This window comes from Notolepis coatsorum (genome assembly GCF_963971535.1).
Source record: "Notolepis coatsorum genome assembly, chromosome: 14".
Lineage (NCBI taxonomy): Eukaryota > Metazoa > Chordata > Actinopteri > Aulopiformes > Paralepididae > Notolepis > Notolepis coatsorum.
The window spans coordinates 8557431-8564622 of NC_140178.1; positions in this window are offsets into that span (position 1 = coordinate 8557431).

Sequence of the window (7192 nt, forward strand, 5' to 3'; positions counted from 1 at the left end):
GTCGGGCGCTACCGCCCCTGCCCGCGAGACGCCGAGCGAACGGCGCACGCGACCAGAGGGGAGACTTCGAATCCCCCCCGCCTCTCCCCGTGAGGGAGAGGGGAGTTGGGAACCGCGGCGGCGCGCGAGGGGCTGGAGCCACCCCGCGCTGTTTTTTTTTGGTTCTCGTTGAGTCGGGCTCGCCCGGTCTTCCCCGGCCCCCGGCTCACCCCCGGTCGGGGGGGATCACCGGACACCGGAGTCGGGACAGGGCCCTGGGGGACTACAGGGTATTCACTCTTGGTCGACGGAAAGGGGAGAGAGGCGCGCGCCTCGGCTCCTCAACAGACCCGTCCACCGTCTACCTCGGAACGGGGGACGGCAGAGAGACAATGAGAGACACCGGCGGGGGGGCCCCGGAGGGGTCCCGCCGGGCTCCCGACGCTCGCCTGCCGCCCGTCCGCCCTCGGCCAGAGTTGTTTCCAACGCAACCACCTCCCGCCATGAAGCTCGCGCTCCGTGGCCGAAAAAGGCTGGTATTCATTAATGATCCTTCCGCAGGTTCACCTACGGAAACCTTGTTACGCCTTTTACTTCCTCTAGATAGTCAAGTTTGATCGTCTTCCCGGCGCTCCGCCAGGGCCGTGACCGACCTCAGCGGGGCCGATCCTTTATGACATACATAGGGAGGGAGGGAGGGAGGGAGGGAGGGAGGGAGGGAGGGAGAGAGAATCCACCTCATGTTGAAAATGTGATCCCACCACTCCGACTGGTGGAAGATCTCGCGGTGTCAGGCTGGAGTTACACCTAGGGTGTTTTCGTTTAGTTTTCAAGATGAGTTTAGCTTTCCCGGTCGCAACGTAGTGGCAGCCGAGTTAGACATTCGTTTTGCAACCTGAGCACTTTCATTTTGCCTCCTGAGCACAGTGATGTAGTACAATGCCAAAGCAGTAGGTGGCAGTAGGTGGCGAACATGAAGGCAATTTTCAACCAATCAGAACTTGAATGTGCCAATACACTTCCTGCTAAAAATATCAACAAGCCACCATCTTTAAATGCCTCCGTGAGCCATTTTAGCCAATGAAGCATTTATTTTTCATCAAAGAAAGTGCTATACAAGTGCAATAAACGCTATCTACTGAGCATGGGCGTTGAGCAACAACGGCTCCGCGCAGATTACACAACACGTTGTCGGCGAGTTTTGGCGAGTATCCAAAACGAAAACACCTTTTCAGCGTTCCCGCCAGGGCAACGCGTTTTCCTGCCAAAACGGCATTTCTATTTAACTGGGACAGCAAACGTATTCATTCAGCAACTAAACGAAAACAAAAACACCTAGTCTAACCATGGCCTCAGAGACGGATGATTATGCCTGCGAAGTGCGAACTCAGAGGAAGATATTTTTTGCACAATGGTATCGTGGGTTCGTGGGGAAATTATATGCATAGTAACATGGAATCTTGAGAGAGACAGAGAGAGGGGGAGGGGGAGAAAGAGAGAGAGAGGGGGGAGGGGGAGAGAGAGGGAGAGAGAGGGAAAGAGAGAGAGAGAGGGAAAGAGAAAGAGAGAGAGAGGGAAAGAGAAAGAGAGAGGGGGGAGAGGGAGAGAGAGAAAGGGGTAGAGAGAAAGAGAGAGGGAGAGAGAGGGAAAGAGAGGGGAGAGGGAGAGAGAGACAGAGAGGGGGGGGGGCAGAGAGAGAGGGAGAGACAGATAATGTTAGTCAGAGGTGTCGTGTGTTCCGCGAATGACCCGCAAACTCCGAGGAAGATGACTTTGCACAACGGTACCGCTGTGCAAAAGACAAACGGGTTTGTGGGAAATTACACGCGCAGTAAAATGGAATCCAAGACTAAACCGAGAGAGAGAGAGAGAGAGAGAGAGAGAGAGAGAGAGAGAGAGAGAGGGAGAGGGAGAGAGAGAGAGTTTCTTTATTAGTGGTCATAGTAAAAAATACAGAATACTTTTCCACAAAATGCTTTTGTCTGTATGAGCCCCTGGGAGTGTAAAAAAAGATAAAAAGTATAAAATAGAAAGTCAAAAGTACATAACAAAAAGTGTTCAGTCAATAATATACATATATATATATATACAATATACAATACAGAGTAAAAAAGAGTAACAGTGAGTTACAGTACAACTTAGGGTAAGGTGCAATGAGGTATGAATTGTAGCGCAAATCTCTTTACAATGAATATAAAGTGTGTTAAAGTGTCTAAAGTGAGTAAAGTGGGTGTTACGGTGCGTGTTTTATTAAAGTGAGTGTGTACGAGAGAGAGAGAGGGAGAGGGGGAGAGAGAGAGAGAGAGGGGAAGAGGGGGAGAGAGATAGAGAGAGAGAGAGAAAGAGAAAGAAAGAGAGAGAGGGGAAGAGATAGAGAGAGAGAGGGAAAGAGAAAGAGAGAGGGGGGAGAGGGGAGAGAGAGAAAGGGGTAGAGAGAAAGAGAGAGGGAGAGAGAGGGAAAGAGAGGGGAGAGGGAGAGAGAGACAGAGAGGGGGGGGGCAGAGAGAGAGGGAGAGACAGATAATGTTAGTCAGAGGTGTCGTGTGTTCCGCGAATGACCCGCAAACTCCGAGGAAGATGACTTTGCACAACGGTACCGCTGTGCAAAAGACAAACGGGTTTGTGGGAAATTACACGCGCAGTAAAATGGAATCCAAGACTAAACCGAGAGAGAGAGAGAGAGAGAGAGAGAGAGAGAGAGAGAGAGAGAGAGAGAGAGGGAGAGGGAGAGAGAGAGAGAGTTTCTTTATTAGTGGTCATAGTAAAAAATACAGAATACTTTTCCACAAAATGCTTTTGTCTGTATGAGCCCCTGGGAGTGTAAAAAAAGATAAAAAGTATAAAATAGAAAGTCAAAAGTACATAACAAAAAGTGTTCAGTCAATAATATACATATATATATATACAATATACAATACAGAGTAAAAAAGAGTAACAGTGAGTTACAGTACAACTTAGGGTAAGGTGCAATGAGGTATGAATTGTAGCGCAAATCTCTTTACCAATGAATATAAAGTGTGTTAAAGTGTCTAAAGTGAGTAAAGTGGGTGTTACGGTGCGTGTTTTATTAAAGTGAGTGTGTACGAGAGAGAGAGAGGGAGAGGGGGAGAGAGAGAGAGAGAGGGGAAGAGGGGGAGAGAGATAGAGAGAGAAAGAGAAAGAAAGAGAGAGAGGGGAAGAGATAGAGAGAGGAAGAGAGAGATAGAGGGAGAGAGAGAGACTACACACCCAGGCGGGGAGTTAGGCCTGTTGCTAATCAAGAGCTCATGGGAGTCCCAAGGCCAACGCTGCATTAGTCACAGTCATTCATTATCCCGACCGTAGAAGGAGAAGCAGTCGAGGCTTTCCAGAGCGCAGCAGCACATACTACATCTATCTGTCTCGCTCGCCTTGAGATCCTGACAGGAAGTGCAATATGTTCCCTCTCTTCTCCCCCCTATCATTGCTTCCAGAGGGGCGGCGTCCGTGAAAGGGGGGGGGGGGAGGGAGGGAGGTAGAGGGAGAGAGAGCAGAGATTTGGCAGGAGAGCGGCGGTTCACGCTTTCAGCTTCAAACCCTCGGTACACGGAGGCACTCTAGGCCATAAATACCTCACTTGTATACCTAAAAGCCAAAAAGCGACGGGAAAGACAATTTTTTTTTTATTTTTTGCTCATGCACAATTTCATTGACATTAAATGCAGTTTTCCCCAAAAATAGGCCTCGCTCTACAGGCGTCTGGGTTCATTTCGCGGGCCGATGTGATCATCATCGAGAGAGAGGGGGAGAGAGAGAGAGAGAGAGAGAGAGAGAGAGAGAGAGAGAGAGAGAGAGAGAGAGAAATCCATTCTCCGCACCCAACGGAAAACACCAAATAATGCATGCAGAGCAGAACTATAGGAAGATACCCACTAATCATCAAAATTCAAAAAAAGTGCATTTAAATTCCACAATCACCTAAAAGAAAGTGACCCACACACACAGAAGCCCTCACCTACAGAGAGAGACCCTTGAGAGATGCCCACTCAGCCAGATGGTTCAAGTCAAGTCAAGTCAAGTCAAGAGTTTTTATTTGTCACGGCATACAAGTATACAATGAAATGCGGGGGGGTCTTGCCCGCAACGATTGTGCATAATACAATAGTAATATATAATAATATAATAAGAATCCAATAGAACGACATTGTGCAATAATACAAGTAATCAAAGTAGGGCATATCGGCATGTACATGAGTTATTTACAGAGCATGGTAGGACATGCTAGGTCCTGTGGTAGTGGCGTGCAATACACTGTTAGCTACGGATGAGGCACTGGGTCTTTATGTACACTGCTCTGTTCTGGGACTCTGCTCACAAACACAAGCAGAGCCACCAGACAGAAACCACAGTGGACTAAATCAAATTATAAGGAAACAAAAAGAAAACTATCTGACACATTAGAAATAATCAACCCAAAACCAGAGCAAATTGAAATGCTATTTGGCCCTAAACAGAGAGTACACAGTGGCAGAATACCTGAGCACCGTGACTGACCCAAAACTAAGAAGATCCTTGACTAGGCACAGACTCAGCGAGCACAGCCTAGCCATCGAGAAAGGCCGCCATAGGCAGACCTGGCTCCCAAGAGAAGACAGACTGTGCACCCACTGCACACAAGAAGAGGTGGAAACCGAGCTCCACTTCTTAACAACCTGCCCCCTATACCAAGACATCAGAGACATATACTTCCCACAAATTGCAAACACCCAAAGAGACTTTGAAAACATGGACAATAACTCAAAACTCCCATACCTACTGGGAGAAATACAAGAATGTGCAAACACAGCAGCAAGATTTGTGAGCTGCTGTGAGAAGAAAAGGACATCCAACGGAATACAACCACCATAAAGACTGTACAAGAAATTCCTTCTGTAATGTACTGATTTCTAATGTACCGATTTCTTTTGATTTCTCTGTTTGATTGTTTTGTTTTGTTTGGCTTTGGCAATGTAAAACGTATGTTTCCCATGTCAATAAAGCCCATTTGAATTTAATTTAATTGAATTTAATTTAATTGAGAGAGAGAGAGAGAGAGATAGAGAGGGAGAGAGAGAGAGAGAGAGAGAGGGGAGACTGACAGACATAGAGAGAGAGAGAGAGAGAGAGAGGGAGGGAGAGAGAGAGAGAGAATCACGTTGGCTCGGGATCAAATGTCACTCTTTCTTCTTCTCGATACCAACAGATAAATGATATAAAATATCATGTCCTCTCCGGTGGAGAAGAAGGCTCCGGGCCATGACCCGACCCGTTCTCTTTGTAGAACAGGATTCACAGAGAACAATGACTAGCGCCTGCTTATCGAGGGGTTCTCTCCTCTGCTGTATCGCCTTACAGCCGACGAGCCATACAGCCGGGGAAGTACACCACCTGGAGCTTCATCAGTCCACCTGGTCTCCTCTCTGTCCTGCTGGTGGTTCAATGTGAGGGGGGGAGGGGGGGCTTTAGAGAGGGAGAGATGTACACCCATAGATATATATATATAGAACACTAGATAGCTTGCCCGCGCTGCCGGCCAATGGAGAGCGACGTCACTGAACCGCCGCCATCTTGCTCCAGTTAGCCTTGAGTGAGAGCGAGTGAGCTGCACAGACAAAAATACTCATAACTCGCTGAAATATTGACGGATTTACAAACGGTTTGGTTTATTACAAGCATTATTAACGTGGCTATGATTCAAGCGGTTTGTAAAAAAAAACATCTTTACATTTTTTTTTTATAAGTATGCAGTATCACAACTACATATTTGATGTTTATAGCAAACCAACCCGTTTGTAAATCCGTCAATATTTCAGCGAGTTATGAGTATTTTTGTCTGTGCAGCTCACTCACTCTCACTCAAGGCTAACTGGAGCAAGATGGCGGCGGTACAGTGACGCTGGTGACTCCGCCTTAAGCTATCTAGTGTTCTATAGATATCTATGTGTACACCAACCAACACATGTGCTGTGAGGGTGGAGGGAAAACACACAGACTTCTTTCCTCAACGCCGTGGGGTTAGACAGGGGTGCAGTTTGAGTCCAACCCTCTTCAACATAACCCTCTTCAACATATACATAAATGAACTGGCAAAAACATTGGAACAAACTGCAGCACCTGGCATCCCCCTAGCAAACACAGAAGTCAAATGCCTACTGTTTGCAGATGACCTGGTGCTGCTGTCCCCAACAAAAGAAGGGCTACAACAGCACCTTGACCTTCTGCACAAATTCTCCCAGACATGGGCACCGACAGTAAACCTAAACAAACCTAAAATTATGATATTCCAAAAAAGGCCCAGCCTACAACAACAAAAACACAAATACCTCCTAGACACAATTTCCATAGAACACACAAAAAACTACACATATCTTGGCCTAAACATCAGTGCTACAGGGGACTTCGACCAAGCTGTGAACGACCTGAGAGACAAAGCAAGACGGGCTTTTTATGCCATAAAAAGGAACATCAAGTTAGACATTCCAATCAAAATCTGGCTCAAAATATTAGACTCTGTCATAGAACCGATTTCCCTATATGGTTGCGAAGTCTGGGGCCCACTTGCAATCCAAGACTTCACCAAATAGGACAAACATCCAATTGAGACTCTGCATGCAGAATTTAGCAAATCCATTCTCCGCACCCAACGGAAAACACCAAATAATGCATGCAGAGCAGAACTAGGAAGATACCCACTAATCATCAAAATTCAAAAAAGACTGTGGCGTAACGGAGATTGCGTTCGTCACCAAACCCCGGAGCGGCTAGATTCGCCTGTTCGAATCCAGCTCACAGCTCCGGGGTTGTCACCAGCTTGGCTGGCCGTTCACACTAATACAATTGGCAGTATTAGAGGGTGGGAGAAGCTGGTGGGGTGGGTCCGGGTCGTTGTAAACAGCGACTCCTACAGTTCGGTCGGGGCACCTGCTAAGCGCGGATAGAACTTGAGTGGGATAGTGTGATCCTTCCACACACTACGCCCTCTCAATGAGAATCCGCGCTGCCAGGTGAAAAGAAGCGGTTGATTGGCTGGACGTGTGTCGGAGGAAGCACGTGATAGCCTCCACTCTCCCAGACCGACTGTGGGGGGTAAGTGCGCAGTGACCAGGAAGGGGATTGGGAATTGGCATAACGACTAACATTTGGATGGGAGAAAATCGGAGGAAAATGGAGGGGGAAAAAGATAAAAAGAAAAAAAAAATCTAAAATTCCACAATCA